This window comes from Equus caballus, chromosome 17 (genome assembly GCF_041296265.1).
Source record: "Equus caballus isolate H_3958 breed thoroughbred chromosome 17, TB-T2T, whole genome shotgun sequence".
Classification (NCBI taxonomy): Eukaryota; Metazoa; Chordata; class Mammalia; order Perissodactyla; family Equidae; genus Equus; species Equus caballus.
Genome location: NC_091700.1, coordinates 65,371,822 through 65,390,386, shown reverse-complemented (window position 1 = coordinate 65,390,386; position 18,565 = coordinate 65,371,822). Strand labels below are relative to the sequence as shown.

The following is an 18,565-nucleotide window of genomic DNA, read 5'->3' as shown; positions in this document are numbered from 1 at the left end:
GAGATCAGTATTCTATTGCGTGATGCCCATAACATCACAACAGGGCAGCCATCTAATTTATTCAAATCAGGATAACTTAGAATTGAAAGAAGACACTACTCACATTCTAGAGCACTGTGTATAAACTGGAATCCTCTTGTGTAAATCAAGATATATGAGAACTTTTATCCTAGTTATGAGAAACCTCACTGCCTCTTGTCATTTACCCTCTCTGTCACCTAGGGCTAGGATTAGCATTACTCTAGCAGTAATAATAGTAATAAGCAATATTAGTAGATCAAAGCATGTTCACAGATCTCTTTCTTACTATTTTCAACAAATTGCTAAAAATTTTAAAAACAAATTCAATAAAAAATTTTATAAATAAGCTTATTTAAGCCAAGAGTTAAAGTCATTCTCAAATTCAAAGTACTAAAGGGTAAAGTCAACATTTGAACCTAGGTACATCTGATGCCAAGTTTTCCTCTTGATTCCGCATGCCACATTATTAAGAGCATCCTCTCCTCGGAGACAGGGATGTCTTTGTGAGTCAGTAGTATGCCCCCTTATCAGAAAGTACACGTGTAGGCATGGTTTAGAACACTCTCAGTCAATACTAGAGTGGTAGTCCAGAAATCATGGTCCTGTTCTGGACTGTACTTGACCAACTCATGTAGTATTTATTTGGGCTTATCCAGCATTGGAAACTTTGTAGACCATTTACTATAACATTTTTCTCCCATAACTGTGAGAGACATAACTAATCATTCTTGACATTTTCTCCCACTTGATTTGACTTAGCCTCACAATCCTTCTCAACACTGCATTTCAAACAGCCCCTTCAAGAATGGGCATAAAGGAAGTGACAGCAAAATGGTAGAAGGCAGCTCGTAGCTTTCATCCTTCCAGAAAAACATTGAAAAGCAAGCAGAAACTGTCAGAACCAAATTTGTCAGAACTCTGGAAAGCAGTAAAAAGTTTGCAGTAGCTAAGCAAATGCTGAAGCAAGATAAAGATAAATTTGAAGTAATAATAAAAGTTTGTGGTACTTTTCCTTGCCCTTGTCCCCGCCCCTCACCATTGTGGTAGAGGTCTTGGTTTTAAGGTAGCAGTAGCCTGCGTTCCTAGGGGGAACCCACTGATTCCAGAGGGAACAAAGCAGACCTATTTGCAAATTATTGTGTACATCTGTTCTAACCTTCCTAGGCACTACCTGAAGGAATGATGCAAGGTGCTTATTTCTCTGTCACCTTACTGGAAACTCAAGTGGTCAGCATTACTCAAAAACACTGCAAGCCAAACTAACAATTCTCAGATGCTTGTGGCAAAAGATTATGGTCAAAACAGTCAATAAACCACCTGAGACCCAAGAGCATAAGCTGGGCAGAGTTTCTTTGGAAAATTAGAACACTCAATAGCAGCATCTATATTGAGAGATTTAGAAAGCCGTGCACAGGCCCAGGCAAGGACACGTGCTCAGAGAATACCTGAGAAGACCCCAAGCTTTCACTTTAGGCTAATCCATAGGCTCAGTGCAAGCCTGGCTAAGTGTGGAAGGAGTGCCCCTGCATGGAGTCAATGTCCAATGCTTGCTCTTTTTTAAAAAAAATGTTATTGGTTCCTAGCATTCAGAGATATCTCTGTCAAAGCACTAGCTGAACATAAGCCAGGAAGCAGAGATTTTGGTGGCTGTACATGACAAGGAATGCAGTCTTTGCAGGAATATTTTGGGCTCACTAGACAGGTAGACCACTATAGCCTTTAACAATTGAAAAGGCAGCAGACCTTGGTGAATGAGGAGAATCTAATGTCCAGAATTACCATAGCATAAAGTTTAAATGTCCAATTTTCAACAAAAATTTATCACAAAGCATATAAAGAAAGAGAGAAGTATGACCCATTCTAAGGAACAAAGTAAATTGACAGAAACCATCCCTACAGAAGGTGAGATTTACTAGGCAAAAACTTTTAAACAATTGTCTTAAGTATGCTCAAATAGCTAAAAGAAAACATGAGTAAAGAACTAAAAGAAATCAGGAAAATGATATGTGAACAAAATTAGACTATCAATCAAGAGATAGAAACTATTAAAAAAAACAAACAGAAATTCTGGAGCTGAAAATGTAATAACTGAAATGAAAAATTCACTAGAGAGATTCAACAGCAAATTTGAGCATGTAGAAGAAAGAATCAGTGGACTTGTAGATAGGACAATTGAAATGGTCCATTTAGAAGAATAAAGAAAAAAAGTAAACTGAGCCTGAGAGACATGTGGGAGATCCATCAAGTGGAACAATGTGCACAGCATGGGAATACCAGAAAGAGATGAGACAAAGAAAGGGGCAGAAAGTCTATTTGAAGAAATAATGGCTGAAGATACCACGAAGTGATGAAAGACATGAATCTACATATTCAAAAAGCTCAGTGGACCCTAATTAGGATAAACTCAGAGACCCACACAGAAATAGATTATAATCAAACTGTTCGAAACCAAAGACAAAGAGAATCTTGAAAGCAGCAAGAGAGAAATGACTGGTCAGATACAAGGGATCCCTAATAAGGTATCTTTTTTGATCGTGATGGAATGAAATTTGAAATTAATAAGAGAAGGAAAACTGGAAAATTCACAAACATGTGGAAATTAACAATATGCTCTTTGACAACCAATGGACCTCAGAAGAAATTACAAAGGAAACTAGAAAATATTTAGAGACAAATAAACAAAACCAAAACATACTAAAACTTATGGGATGCAGCGAAGGCAGTGCTCAGGGCAAAATTTATAACGGCAAATGCCTATATTAAAAAAAGAAAAGACTTAAAATTCATAACCTAATTTTATATTTTGAGGAAGGAGAAAAGAATAACAAACTAAATCCAAAGGTAGCAGAAGGAAGGGAAAAAAAAAATCAGAGTGGAGATAAATAAAATAGAGGATAGAAAAACGATAGAATCAATGAAATCAAAAGTTAATTCTTTAAAAAGGTCAAAAAAAAAAAAAAAAATCTTTAGCTAGACTGACCAAGAAAAGAAAAAATAGAGAGAAACCACAAATAAATAAAATCAGCAACGAGAGTGGGGACATTACTAGTGACAGTACAGAAATAAAAAGGATTATAAGCGAACATTATGAACAAATATATACCAATAAATTTAGATAAATGTACAAATTCATAGAACACACTAATTACTCAAACTGAGACAAGATGAGAGGAACAGGCTAATCAGTCAAAAGTAGACCCACTTAGAAATGTTCACTTGATTTTTAACTAAGGTGTCAAGTTAATTCAAAGGGGAAAGAGTAGTGCTTTAATCGCATGGGGCTGGAAAAACTGAATATTCACTTAAAAATTAAGCCCTTAATTCACAACATACACAAAAAATTAATTTAAAATAAAGTGCTTTTAAAAATATTAATTAATGTGCATTTATTGTTTTTGATTGTTGTTGACAAAAATTTAACTAAATAAATCAGTGTTCCAGACTTATTTTACATATTAATAAGGAATTAGTTCACATTTGCAAGCCCATATGAAATGAGAAGGGAGAAGGGAAGCAGAAAGGTAGAAAAAAAGGCAGTCATCATAAAATTTAGTAAGATGTATTTTACAAATAATGAATATCTTGGTATACATGTGACTATTAAGTTTTTTTTTGAAACATAATATTTATTACCTACTGAAGTTAACAAAGAATCAGCTTGTCAAAATAGATCAGAAGATATAGTTTTAAAAATAGAGAAGGTGCAAGTTAGAATAGTGTTCATACAATACTGTGCTCCCAAATAAGAAGCAAAAAGAGAGTTAGAGCTGGAAAAAAGGGAAAACTGGAATAAGAAAATTTGAATCAAAAATTTCAGGAAGCTATATGTATATAGTTATATCTATGGTAACTATAAGATGAAATATGTCTAGGTTAAATATTCATCCAGATATAAGAAGAATTTGGAAAAGACAGAACACAAAATACTTATGAGTTTCTGAAAATAGAACACAAACATATGCTTGCCTCAGACTTGAGATTGAATTTCTTGCAAACTTCCTGGAATTCTTCCAAGACAGTTTTTGGTCCACAAAATGAGACATTCTAAGAAATAAAGAGAGGCAGATTTGGCACGAAGTTAATGAAGACGGAATTTTCCAGCCTCTCACTTGCAAAGATGCTCAGCAAGCTTTGGGGAAGGGTCTTAGCAGTGTTTCAGGTGGCCACGTGATTAAAGATGAATCCCCATATTGTTTAAGATTTAGGACTGCAATTTGTTTTTGGAAATAGGTATATGGAGCCTTGGAAAATGGGCACAGAGGATTTGAAAACACTTTGTTTCTTTTGCCTTCTGAAAACATTTCACAATGTCTCTCCCCTGCAATCTCAACAAAATGTTTGTAGATTGGTTTTGCTTAGTTGCAGAGAGTGTGCATTTTAAAGGCATTCTTTTCGTCTTTCCTGTATCTAGTCCTGAATCCAAACATTCAATGCCTTCCTGATTTTATGGCCTGGTTTTGTTGACTCTTGTCTCTGGGGTCCCACTGTGATCCCGAAAATGCCGAGTAACTTGGATGCTTGAGATGAAAAAAGCTTTGTTTAAGCTTTATTTAACCTACTCAGCTCACCAGAGTTGGATGGGCATTTCTCAAACACTCTTTTCAATAAACTCAATAAAAAGGGTTATATAGCCCTCAAGCAATTAATGGTAACTTTATGCCAGCCCTGCATAAGAATCCAATAGAGAGCTATAATATGGCTCTGTCAGGACTTTTTACACAAGCTCCTGTCTGCTGCATTCTAGCAAATACAGGAGAATAGTTCTGAGGCTTGGGTTTATTTTGGTTTAGCTTCTCTTTTGTTTTGTAAGCGTTAGCTGCAAAAATCACTGTTCTATTCAATTTAATTCTATTGTCCCTTCTCTAATTTAATTTATTTTTTCTTAGTGTTTCTAATACATGTAGTTTACAATTTTTGTGTAATGCAGAAATAATCTGAGATGTTCTCTATCCTTGATCAAGACATAATTTCTTTGTTTCATCTTTAATCATTCATGTATCTGAATTTAGCCAATACACAAGAAATTCAATGATAGAGTTTCATCTTAATAAGCATAGATTTAAGAACTGGGTGGTGTTATACTGCAAATAGAACATGTGAGATGTGCTGGGAAGGACGACAAGATCTGTCCTGCCTGAGTGCCTCAGTGAAGGATCACATAACTACCAAAGATTCCAAAGATTCCGAGGCCTGGATCCCTCATAGGGGGAAGTTTCCTACCTCTTACTACCCACAGGTTTCTGGCCTGTGGACTGTGCTAAGTACTATGTACTTAAAAATGTCTATTAGGGAGCCAGCCCAGTGGTACCATGGTTAAGTTCAGTGTGCTCTGCTTTGGCTGCTTGGAGTTCACAGTTTCAGATCCCCGGCATGACCTACACCACTTGTCAAGCCATGCTGTGGCGGCAACCCACATACAAAAGAGATGAAGACTGCCATGGATGTTAGGTCAGGGCCAGTCTTCCTCACACACATGCACACACACACACAAAAAGTCTATCAGAAAATCCTTGGAAAATCTCTTCGAAAGCAGGGGGTGGCTTTGATGATGTGAGATTTCATCTATGGTGAGAAGAAGAAGATGTGATTTTTAAGTGATATTTACAGAATTTTGGTCAAGTGGATAGCTTTCTTCTTTATGAACATATCCTACTAGATATGCTGGATTATGAATATGATCTTGAATGAACTAAAACTAGGCAAGGAACACTACTGCAGAAGAAGTTAAAAGGAGTTTCCTGAGGGGCACAGAGAATAGAAGAGAAAGAGAAGACAATGAAAGAAGGGGAAGCAGGTGAGGAAAATGTTGGTCAGCGAGAAATTCCTGAAAGTGAGAGGGACCAAAAGACTTTTGGAAGTTTTTCTAACTCTCATAATTTGTTCACTTCATGGTAATGTAACTCATCATCTCAAACATACACTGAAACTTGCGAGTGATATATTTAAATAATTAAAGAAAACAGGCTGGTTTTCATAACTGAGTCAACATGGTAGAGAATGTATCTTTCAAAGGCAATGGAAGTCAGGTCAAATTTAACAAAATTAGGAAACAGAGCATGAGATGGAAATAACACTGTATATATTTAGATGTCACAAACATCTTGGAAGTGAAGTGGTATCAGAAAATGGGTGGAGAATAATCAATTTTATTTAAACATCAAAAAAGAGGATTATACAATTAATCGAAACCGTTGGATAGTATCGTATTAGCCAACATAATGTCTAATAGTTGTTTTAAGAAATAACACCACATTTTAGTTACTCAATACATTAAAAAGTCTATTTATTACATTCACCAAGGCTAATATGGGTTGGGAGGCCCTTTTGGGTGGCTCTCCCCCAATCAGTGAAACAAGGATCCCTCCATTAGGATCCTTTCATCCTCAGCATCCTTAACTTTTGGCCGTGTGAATGAGAGATGGAGAGACTAGTGGATTACGTGGGACATTTTATGAATAGGACTGGACGAGCATACATCAATACTACTTACATTCCATTGGCCAGAACCCAATCATATGGCCCTAAACTGACTGAAGCAAGGCTGGGAAATCTTGTCCTGACCAGGCTGACTTTAGGGTGAAACTGGCCAGTCTCTGCCACAGGTGTATCTACATCTATTGCTATAATCATTTGGAGAAAATGGAGGATTGGAGTTTGGGAGTAGAACAAGCTAAAAGCCCCACTTGTTACAATTTCTTTTTAAAATCATACCTTAAGTTTTGTGTTTGTAATTTCCAGATTTGGATCAACAGAACTTAATACCCAAGTTTTAGTTGATCCCTAGAGAAACTCATTTTGACACCTAAATACAGATACCAATTCACTTTGAAAAACATATAGAACAGGGGTTGGCATGCTGACATACTTTCCTCAGAGCGACAGATAGTAAATATTTTAGGCTTGTGGACCTATTGTCTGTGTCTCAACTGCGTATCTCTGCCACTGTACTCCCAAGGTAGCCATAGACAGTTGGAAACACACATGCGTGGATGTGTTCCAATAAAACTTTATTTACAAAGACAATCATCTGGTCTGAGGGTCACAGTTTTCCATCCCCTGATTTAAATAAATAATTGATGACCTAAAGAAAAAAACACAGAAGTAGCTTATTTTATACGATATGTTGTGAATTACACGTAAAACAAATTCCTATAGATCATATCATATTTTTAAAAGCCCTTTGAAAGTTGTATAACCTCTTTTCCAAGCGATAAATTCTTTATTGAGTGAATAATCACCCCTTGAGTTATTTTTGGTTTAAATATATATGTTTACTGCTTCATAAAGACCACCAACTTTCCAGCCTGAAATAGTTTAAGTTCTCAATTCTATAACCTGTACTATGCCAATTACTTATTTTAGAATCTCTTTTACCAACTCACTTCCTATTTTCTAATTACTCATCTGTTGGTAAGTATCTTTTATTATGTGCTTTTGATTGCAGGTGCCAGAAAACTTGTCTAAGATGGCTTAAAGACTGGACAGTTTCCCTCACATAACAAGCATTCTAGAGAGCGATGGTTTCAACGCTGTCATAGGTCTGAGTTGGCTTCTCTGAGATTAAATTCTCTTTCTTTTTAAGGTACTTGAATATCCACAGCAAGTCTACACAGCATAGCCTCAGATTACAATATCAAAAGGGAATTAGAGGGAAGATTTTTTTTCTCTTGAACACCTTTTTTTTTTATTAGAAGGAAAATCTTCCCAAGAAGCCATCCAGGTCACTTTCAGTGAAATTTCATCGGCAACTATTGAATCATTGTCCATCCTCTAGAAGAAAGGAAGAAGGCAGAGAAAATGAGCATTTGACACTTTTAGTTTCTAAATGAAAAGATAAGATCTAGCAGCCAAGAAGAGAGGTTGGGCTGTGAATTGCTTTTGGATAAATAGATAACAGTGTCTGTCACAGCTCTTAAGTGAATAATCATCAAGTAGTATTTTGGTTTCTGGCAGGAACCTATAAACAGGCAAAATTTCACTCAACAGCTAACTCAAATCTCTTAGATGCCTGCAGCTGAGTGCTGATAAGAACGCCCATCGTGTCCTATAGATGGGACTCGGGACTGAACACCATCTTCGGTGGTTGCCTAGCTGGTTACATATCTCCCTGTCCATGGTACTAGCAAAATACTCTCCTGCATAGCCATGTTTTATAGCATTGGCTCTATTGGGTTTGTTGATTTATTGATCATGATTTTAAGAAAATGCTTAAGAACCTTTGCCTAGAATAAGCGTGCTTGAATTGAACAAAGAGAGACCATGGTTTTGATTAGTGTAGTGGAATTTCTCATTCTCGGATCCTTTTATTAGTAAATCAGTCTCCATTCTAGGCAATCTCTGACTGTGCATAGCGCTGGTAGGAGACAGTACCACTCTCAGTCTGAAAGCTGGAGGAGTCATATACTGATTATCCCTCTCCTGGCCCATCAGGAGTTACTTGGGTGATTTAGGCTCAGTCTATCAAACTCTCTCCCCTCTGAATTTGAATCTTTAATGAGTGGCACAAGAACATGAGGATGGGGAGATGCCATATTTATTGCAACCAGTAGAATTTAAGTGCACTTTGCTATGGTTCCTGTTTCCAGTCTTCCTTCTTCCTGCTCATGTTCTAGACCTTGTTGTCCAGTCTTTTGCTAATTTTGTGAGCCCCAGATTATATTTTCAATAAATTGAGATCTTGCTTGAGTTAGATGAGGTAAACTTCTGTTCTTGGGTTTAACCCCCAGGACTGTAAAAGGCATGTGTTGGTAGTTGGCACCAGCCCCTATGCTGCAGCTCCATGATGTTTGTGATATCTTCTTCTGTTGTGAATGTCTGAGGCTGCAGTGATGTCTGTGGCTTAGACTTGTGCTGGCTTCTGTTCTGATTGAGCTTGTTTCCCGCTCAGTGTAGAGTTGAGTAAGGGAAATGGCAGGGGAGGAGTTGAGGGAGGGTACCATAAGAGGTTTCTATAGATAAATTATGTGAGGTTTTGCTGTCTTTAATTTGATGGACTGGTAGCTCCCAAAACATTCCTTCCAACAATTTCCCGGCAAGTCTTAGTGGCTTGAGTTGCCTGAATGCATCAGACTAAACACTAACCACCCTTTAAAATTTAACTGTTGACAAATTTTTATACTCTTAAAATAGGGGTTCTCCAGAGTCTGGCTGGATACCTGCATGGGAACATGTCTCAAGAGCTTAAAACAGGGTACTTGATGTCGAGCTGTGGGGCCTGAATACACTGGAATATACATAATGTGGCCCAGTGTTCCAGGTTATTTTTCTCTTCAATCGTCCTCATCAGAGAGGGATAGTCTTCATGACTAGGCTCTTCTGCTTTTAGGGTAATTGACAGTCAACTCACAATGCCATAAAAATAAATATAACTAATATTTTCTTGTCATTTTTTTTTTGAGGAAGATTAACCTTAAGCTAACATCTGCTTCCAATCCTCCTCTTTTTGCTGAGGAAGATTGGCCCTGAGCTAACATCTGTGCCCATCTTCCTCTACTTTATATGTGGGACACCCGCCACAGCATGGCTTGCCAAGCAGTGTGTAGGTCCGCGCCTGGGATCTGAAATTGTGAACCCCAGGCAACCAAAGCAGAGCACACAAACTTAACCACTATGTCACTGTGTTGGCCTCCTTTCTTGGCATTTTTAATCTATAAAATGAAGAACATTATTATATTTGATTCTCACAGAAATGTGGAAGGTAGGAAAAGACGTATTGTATTATTTTCTTTTTAGAGAAGATAAAAGCCTTTTAGAGGGGCTGGTCCAGTGAAGTAGTGGTTAAGTTTGTGTGCTCTGCTTTGGTGGCCCAGGGTTTGCAGGTTTGGATCCCAGGTGTGGACCTACACACTGTTCAGCAAGTCGTATTGTGGAAGTGTCCCACATGCAAAAATAGAGGAAGATTGGCAGAGATGTTAGCTCAGGGACAATCTTCCTTGAGCAAAAAGAGAAACTTGGCAATGGATATTAGCTCAGGGCCAATCTTTGTTACTAAAAAACAGAAAACTTCAGAGAGTTCAAGCGATTTGTCCAAGATTGCTAAAATAATAGGTAGATGCAAGATTCAAACTCAGATCTAGCTTCAAAGGCCAAAGCTTTATATTCTAAGAGAATAATCATTTGTGGTAGATGAAGAGATGATTCAACTTTTTATCACTGAATCAGAGCTATCATAGATTCTGTCTGTTTTGATCAAATTTTACCCTTAATATTAATTATACTCTAAGGACTTGTGACTAAATGCTGGAAATGGCTTCAAAGAAGGAGCTCTGGGAACCAGTTGTTTGGGAGGCAAGAGAGACAGTTTTTAGAGGAAAAATATAACTATATCCATATTATAAAATGTAAGGGGCTGGCCCTGTAGCCAAGTGGTTACATTCATGCTCTCTGATTTGGCGGCCCAGGGTTTTGCCAGTTCAGATCCTGGGCGTGGACATGGCGCTGCTTATCAGGCCATGCTGAGGTGGCGTCCCACGTGCCACAACCAGAGGGATCTGCCACTCAAATATGCAACTATATACTGAGGGGATTTAGGGAGAAAAAGGAGAACAAACGAAAATAAGATTGGCAACAGTTGTTAGTTCAGGTGCCAATCTTTAAAAATAAAATAAAATAAAATAAAATGTGAATGTATGCCAGAACCAGAAAGGACTATAAGAAGGACCTAATGCCATCTAGTCTAATTTCTTTATTCAATAAAAGGAGAAATAAATTTCAGGCACTGTGCAAAAACTTTGTTGCATGTTGGTTGTTTAAATTTAGTATTATTTAAGCCACCCTATGTGAAAGATTTTTAAAATGCCAATTTAAAATTTTACAAAGTAGAAAATTGAGACTCACAGAGGTTTAATGATATATCCAATGTTATTAGATCTATTAAGAGGCAGACAGCGAATGAGCAAATGCTCTTCTCTATAGATTCTGGACTATGGTTTTGCCAGAATCTATACAATCCACTGCAAAATCATCATCAATGCACTCTTTTCAAAGGGAGTAAAAGGATAGTTTACTTTTCTCACAAAAAAGCCTATTTCTGGCAAGATGAATGGATCAAATACTTTAGTAGACTTATTTAAGGGCCACAATTCAAAGAAAACTAAAAGCACAAGTGTTTTTATTTTATGAATGAATTCTAAGAACAAAATATTGAAACCAGAAGAATTTTGTTCATACGTAGTTCAGGTTTCTCTAACACCTAAGACTCACTCTGGGTAATGAAATTCAATAAATAGTATGCAATTAATAGAATTAGTACAGCTGGGACACGGGTACAAAATGTTACAGCAGATGGAGGATATGTATACTTCAAACAGAGCACATTGGCAAGCAGAATAGTTAGTAAAAGCAACAGAAAAATATATAAACAGTGGTCCATTAGTCATATTAAGATGGAAAGTAAACCAAACAGGCTTGTTGATGTAATCAACACTGGACTGGAACAAAGATAAAGTGTTTGTCCAAAGGAAAGGATACCAGGAAAAGACTAGAGAATTATTATTATTTTTAAACAGAACTTTAAAGCAAAAAGAAAAACTGAATATTCGCAGAGGATACTTGACAAACAATCTCAATTGATAGGCCTGATTTCAATAAGAAAGAAGTCGATTAAAGTACTTGAAGTAACACAAATGTAATATACATCTATATATCTTACACTTGATATTTAGGATTAGATACGAAAAATTTAGTATAAAATTTTCTTTAAATCCAAATGAGGACTTTGCTATAAAAGCCAACTCAAGGAGAGTAAAGTTTAAACATATAAAATAAAGTTATAAAACATACACAGTAGTTCTTAAAGCACAGGTTTGTGGTCCATCATTTTTCCGGAAAAAAAAATTTTTAATAGATTATTTACCAAACATTGCTAGCAAGTGAAACTACAAGGCAGCCAGTAAATTATCACCTTGTTTTAAAGATGAAAATAGATGAAGGACAGAGAAGTTCAGCAATTTGCCCATGGTCATAAAGTTATAAAGTGCTAAGGTAGGAATCCAATAAATTTTTCCGAGACATAAATCCTGTGACAGACAGGTCTTACTGTGTTTGCACTGTAGAGGAAAACTTTGGACAAGCGTTGAAGGATATAACATAAGCAGTTATATAATTCTTAATAAATCACTTATCCATTCAGCTTTTGGGGTTTCTTCGTTGTAATATGAGTACATTGAATGAAATGGCTCCTTCTAATTATTATAAGTCTAATGAAAACTCTATGTTCTCTAATAAGATATTAATAAATCTATCATTTTAGAAAAACAAAAGAAACAACTAATAGTCAAAAAATTCAGATGGCATTTAGTAGTTTTTTGACAAATATACAAAATAATAAATGAAATAGTTGTTACTAGATTTAAGAAAATATTTTACTTTAGTTTAGGCAAGTAAATATAAAGAGCTCTGCGAAATACATGATTTATTTTGAAAAATATAAATTTTAAATTTGGTTCAAAAGAGATTAAAAAACTGAGTAAATTCATAACTCAAAAAGAAATGGATAAGTTTTAAAGTAGTTAACTCCAAAAGTGAACTAGAACCAGTTTTGTAGAAACTTTAAAGAATAGAACATTATACTATTAGAAAATTTTAAGAGTACAGAGAGTAAAGGAAGAAAGAATTATCTACTTTTTACAAACACAGCGTTACTCTTGACATCCACAGCTAGCAATTGCAACAGAAAATAGGCCCATCTCAATTATAAATATATAAGCAAGAATCTTTCTAAAAGGCTTGTGTGAGTAAACTCCAAAGAATGTTAACATGAATAAATGAGATTTTTACCAGGAACAGAAATGTAGTTCAAAATTATAAAATCTACTAACATACAATTCAGCATGTCAATATGACAAAGGAAAAAAATAATTTCTATAGATGCTAAGATAATTGACAAAATTTAAAATCAAAATGTGATTATACAGTGAATCTTAAAAGTAGACTAGATAGTTGCCTCTATACCATAAAAAATTATCTCATAGCAACAGTCATTGAAATCTTCCATCTGAAGTCAAGACCATGACAAAGAGGCCCACTGTAATCACTGTCATTTAAAATTATTTTGGAAGTATGAATGAATGCAATTAGTACACAAAGAGTAATGAGATATATAAAAATTTTAAAGGGGCAGGCAATATTCTTTTGATAATGATATTTTATACTTCTAACTAAAGATAGCCATCTGAAAATATGGAAACAGAAAGGGAAGTACATAAGGTGGCTAGTTAAAAAGCAGTCATATATAAACCAAAAATCAGTTAAAAAGTGAAAATGAAGAAGAGTTTCTACTCACAGGAGCAAAGACATATGTATACCTTCTCAAAAAAAAAAAAAAAACAAGAAGAAATTTGTAAGTACTATTTAAAGAAAACTTAAAAATGCTACTGAGGGACTTCAATCCAGATGAATTTAATAAAAGAAAAGCCATATCTTATTTGTGGAAATACATACTCAATATTGTGATGCTATCAATATCTCTAATACAATATTAGTTATAAATCTAATAGCATCTCTTGAAATATAAACAATCAATTCAAAACGTATGTGTAAAAACAGAGAAGAATTTGCAAAATTTTGACATACAACTAATTCTCTAGCTATTAAAATATATATTAAAGCTACATCAACTAGAATAGTTTGGAGTTATCTAACATTGATTGACAGTTTCTTGCCTTTTCAATATATAATGTACATAACCACCACATTTGTTTTTTTCTTCAAACTAGGGTGTCTGCAAGCTGATATCTTTTGTATATGTTCAAAAAGATCTGTTCCCTGGATGTATTAGAGAGACTATCATTGGGTTCCATTTTACAGATGTCATACAGATTGTCTGCCTTCTGTTGTCCCCTTCATCAGGGAGTCTAATTTAACTTAAGTGGGTTACATTTTTTGGTTAAAATCACTTTCCAATTATTCTTCCTAGGGGTAACACTCTCATCACCATGATTACTTTTCAGTTGTTTCAGAAACTCTTTAATCACCAAAAGAGTATATTTTACCATGAAATCTTTATGTATTACTGAACTCAGCCACTATATTGCTTTACAGCCTTAATAAATGGGGTTTTTTAATATGGAGAAGTAAAAAAGACAGGCATCTCAAACAAGCACAATGTTGCCTAGAACGTTATTCACAACCTCTGTTATATTAAGACTATCAGCAACTCCAATGACTAGACTGGGAAAGTAGCAGCGCTTCTTTTAGAAGCCAGTGTCCTTTGGTTAAGTCTTTAGTTCTCCATCATCAGAGACTCAGCTACTTTCTCTTCCTTTGTCTGTCTCCATATGTCTTGGTTTCTGTTCCTATTATACCAGCTGGTTAACTCTCTTTTTTCTCCAGGGTAACTCCATTTGAGAGATGATGGTCCCATTAATCTCCACAATCCCTGTTGGACAGAACCTTTTTACAAAACACTTCTAACTGTAGATTGAATCCTTTGGGTCAGGTTCTAAGAAAATGGAAAGTATTTGTGAGAAAGACTGGAATCTGGCAGGCTTGCTTCAAGAAAGCATGAGAACTTCTATCTCATGGAACAATGTTGGTTATATCAGTTGTTGGACTGACACTCACGGAAATCAACATCTTGCAGTAATTTTTATTAATTTTCATACTTTCATTCTTACTAAATTCATTCCTCAACACTACCAGGGGGCCGGCCCGGTGGTTAAGTTTGCACATTCTGCTTCAGCGGCCCAGGGTTCGCCAGTTCGGATCCGGGGTGTGGACCCATGCACCACTTGTCAAGCCATGCTGGGGTAAGCATCTCACATATAAAGCAGAGGAAGATGAGCACGGATGTTAGCTCAGGGACAGTCTTCCTCAGCAAAAAGAGGAGGATTGGCAACAGATGTTAGCTCAGGGCTAATCTTCCTCCAAAAAAAAAGAAAAAAAGAATACCATATTTTATTCTGAGAATTCTTGGCTACCAACCTGACATAATGCATAAAAGATTAAAAGTTTTATGAGTCAAAGATTCTTCTTTGGCGTCTTTAAATGAAGTTAATTTTATTTTCCTAGATTAAGAAACTTTCCTATCCATAAATGGGTTAGTTCTATAAGGATAAACAAGCAGTACTTTAATTTTTATCACATTAATGTGATAATTTTCTATAGTCAAAAAGATACAATGAAATTTTATCTAATACTATAAAGTATAGGTATTTTATACACTTAGGGAAAAATTTGATAGCATATTTCAACATGTAAAATGTGCTCATCCATTAGATTAGCAATTCCAAATCTACAACAGCTTTTGACAAAAATACCTGCGTATACACACATATATACACATAAAAATACGTCTGACTCGTTGTGTAAAATAGCAGAGTAGGAAGCAAATTAAATATCTGTAAGTGGAAATGGGTAATTGTTGTGATCCTACTGGGGAAATTATGTGGGTGTTAAACTAAATAAGGTAGATTTGTAAGTATTGATATAAAAATATCTCCAATACAGAGATCTCCACATACACTAACATGTATGAAGATAACGGTCTCTTCTACACCATGCTGTTAAAATGATTGCTTTTGAGGCATGAAGTGTTAAAGTGTGAGGAGTGTGCTGAGAAATCTCTTTCTTATTTTACAAACTTACGAATTATTAGATTTATTTTAATGAGACAGTATTTACCAATTGTACATCTAGATTTTTAAGGTTTTTATTAAAGTATAACGTACCTACAGAAAAGTGCACAAACTGTAAGTTTTCAGTTTGTTGAGTTTGCACAAACCATGAGTTTGCTCCTGTATCCAGTACCTGGATCCAGAAATGGAAGATTACTAGCACCCCAGAAGTCTCTCTCATGCCCCCTCCCAGACAATATCTCTCAAATGTTAACCACTATCCTGAATTTTAATACCATAGGTTAGTCTTGCCTGATTTTGAACTTCTGTAAATGGGAGGTTTCAGTATATATGCTTGATTTGGCTCTTTGTGATGTTGTCTATTTGATTTTTTAGCAAAAATTTATTTAATCTCCATGTTGTGTAGTATTCAATTGTGTGAAAATATTACATTTTATCCATCCAACTGCTAAAGGACATTTGGATTGTTTCCAGTTTCTGGCTAGTACAAAGAGAGCTGCTGTGAACATTCTGTACGTTTCTCTTACTGAACATATGCACGCATTTCTGTTGGCTCTATCCCTAAGAGTGAAATTGCTGGGTTATAAGGTAAGCAGCTGCTCAGCTTTTACACCTCCTTGCAAGCAGTTTTCAAAGTGGTTTTTTAACCACCTATTGGCAATGTATGGGAGTTATATTTGGTACACAGTCTATGAATACTTGGTATAGTTTCAGTCTTTTTCAATTTAGCTATTCTAGTATTGTGTAGTGATATTTCATTTTGTGTTCAATTTTCATTTCCCCTATGACAAAAAATCAAGTACATTTTTATTCTTTTAATAACCATTTAGATAAACTCTTCTTAAAGTATGTATTCAAGCCCTTTGCCCACTTTCTATTGTGATGCCTCTCTTTCTCTTTTTCTCCAGTATATTGAGAAATAAATATATGCCTCACTAATAAAAATTATATATACTTAAGATTCACGATGTGATAGTTTGATATACACATGCGTTGTGAAATAAATACCACAATCAAGTTAATTAACACATCCACCACCTCACATTGTTACCTTGTGTGTGTGTGGTGAGTACACCTAAGATCTACTCCACTCTACTTAAATTTCAAGTATACAATACATTATCAGGAACCATAATCACCAAGAAGTACATTAGATTCCCAGAACTTATTCATCGTATAATTGAAAGTTTGTACCCTTGGACCAAATCTCTCTATTTCCTCTACCCCCCACCCCCCCAGCCGCTGGTAACCACCATTGTACTCTCTGGTTCTATGAGTTTGATGTTTTTAGATTCCACATATAAAAGAGATCATATAGTATTTGTCATCCTCTGTCTGGCTTACTTCATCAGCTTCATGTCCTCCAGATTCATCCACGTTGTTGCAAATTTCAGGATTCCGTTCACTTTTTTCTTTGGTTGAATAATATTCAGCCAATATATATGGATATTATTATATATATAGAATTATATATTTATAGTGGAATATACATATATAAATATATAGTGTACAATCATTCCTTTTCCCTACATCTTTGCCAGTATTTGCTATCTCTTGTCTTTGATAATAACCATCCTAACAGGTGTGAGGTGATATCTCATTTGGTTTGGATTTGCATTTCCCTGATTAGTGATACTGAGCACTTTTTCATATAAGTGTTGGCCATTTGTATGTCTTCTTTGGCAAAGTGTTTATTTCATTCCTTTGCTCATTTTTAAATTGGGTTATTTTTTTTTTTTTTTGCTATTGAGTTGTATGTGTTTGTTATATATTTTAGATATCAACCCTGTATCAGATATATGGTTTGCAAATATTTTCTCCCATTCCACAGATTGCCTTTTCATTTTGTTGATGGTTTCTTTTGCTGTGCAGAAGCTTTTTAGTTTGATGTAGTCCCACTTGTTTACTTTTGCTTTATGTTGCCTAAGTTTTTCTGGTTATAGACAAAAAATCATTGCCAAAGCCAATGTCAAAGGGATTCTTCTCTATGTTTTCTTCTAGGAGTTTTACTGTTTCAGGTCTTATGTTTGAATCTTTCGTCCATTATGAGTGATATTTGTATGGTGTAAGATAAAAGTCCAATTTCATTCTTTTCCTTTGGATGTACAGTTTTCCTGGTACCACTTATGGAAGAGACTATCCTTTCCCTACTGTGTTTTCTTGACACTCTTGTTGTACATTAGTTGGCGACATATATGTGGGTTTATTTTGGGACTCTCTATTCTGCTCTGTTGGTCCATGTGTCTGTTTTTATGCCAGTACCATACTGTTTGGATTACTATAGCTTGGTACTATAGTTCGAAATCAAGAAGAATGATGCCTTCGGATTTGTTTTTTTCTCAGAATTACTTTCACTATTTTGGGTCTTTTGTGGTTCTATACAAATTTTGAAGTTGTTTCTTCTATTTTAGTGAAAAAAATCCATTAGCATTTTGATTAGGATTTCACTGAATCTGTAGTTTGTTTTGGGTAGTATAGACTTTTAACAATACTAAATCTCCTAATCTGTGAACCCAGGTATCTGTGCACTCATTTGTGTCCTTCAGTTTCTTTCGTCAATGTCTTACAGTTTTTAATTTAAAGATCTTTTACGTCCTTGGTTAAATTTATTCCTATTTTATTCTTTTGATGCTATAATAAATGGGATTGTTTTCTTAATTTCTTTTTCTGATAGTTTTTTGTTAATGTACAGAAATGCAACAGATTTTTGTACATTGATTTTATATCTTGCAACTTCATTGAATTTATTATGCCTCTTTTTTCTTTTTGATTTGTATGATTAATTTATATATCTGACATAAGTGTTTTGTCAGATATGTATAATACAGATATTTCTCTCTCTCTGAAGCTTGCTTTTTTATTATGCTAACTGTGTCTTTGATGAACAAAAGTTCTTAATACTAGTGAAGTTAATTTTGTCAACTTTTTGTTTCTTTATGATTAGCACTTTTTGCATATTATTTAAGAAA

General features: G+C 35.2%; 1 long non-coding RNA gene across 5 annotated transcripts in view; it reads right to left on the bottom strand.

Moving 5' to 3' along the window:
• The window catches only part of LOC138918533 (uncharacterized), a 116,459-nt gene that overhangs the window by 82,043 nt on the left and 15,851 nt on the right, over positions 1 to 18,565 (bottom strand). The window contains exon 3 of one of the 5 annotated variants that reach the window (XR_011428006.1): positions 6,153 to 7,791. The exons of the other annotated variants lie outside the window; for them this stretch is intronic. This is a non-coding gene — a long non-coding RNA (uncharacterized lncRNA). Of the gene's footprint in view, positions 1 to 6,152; positions 7,792 to 18,565 lie in introns of those variants that run through there. 5 annotated transcript variants of the gene reach the window in all.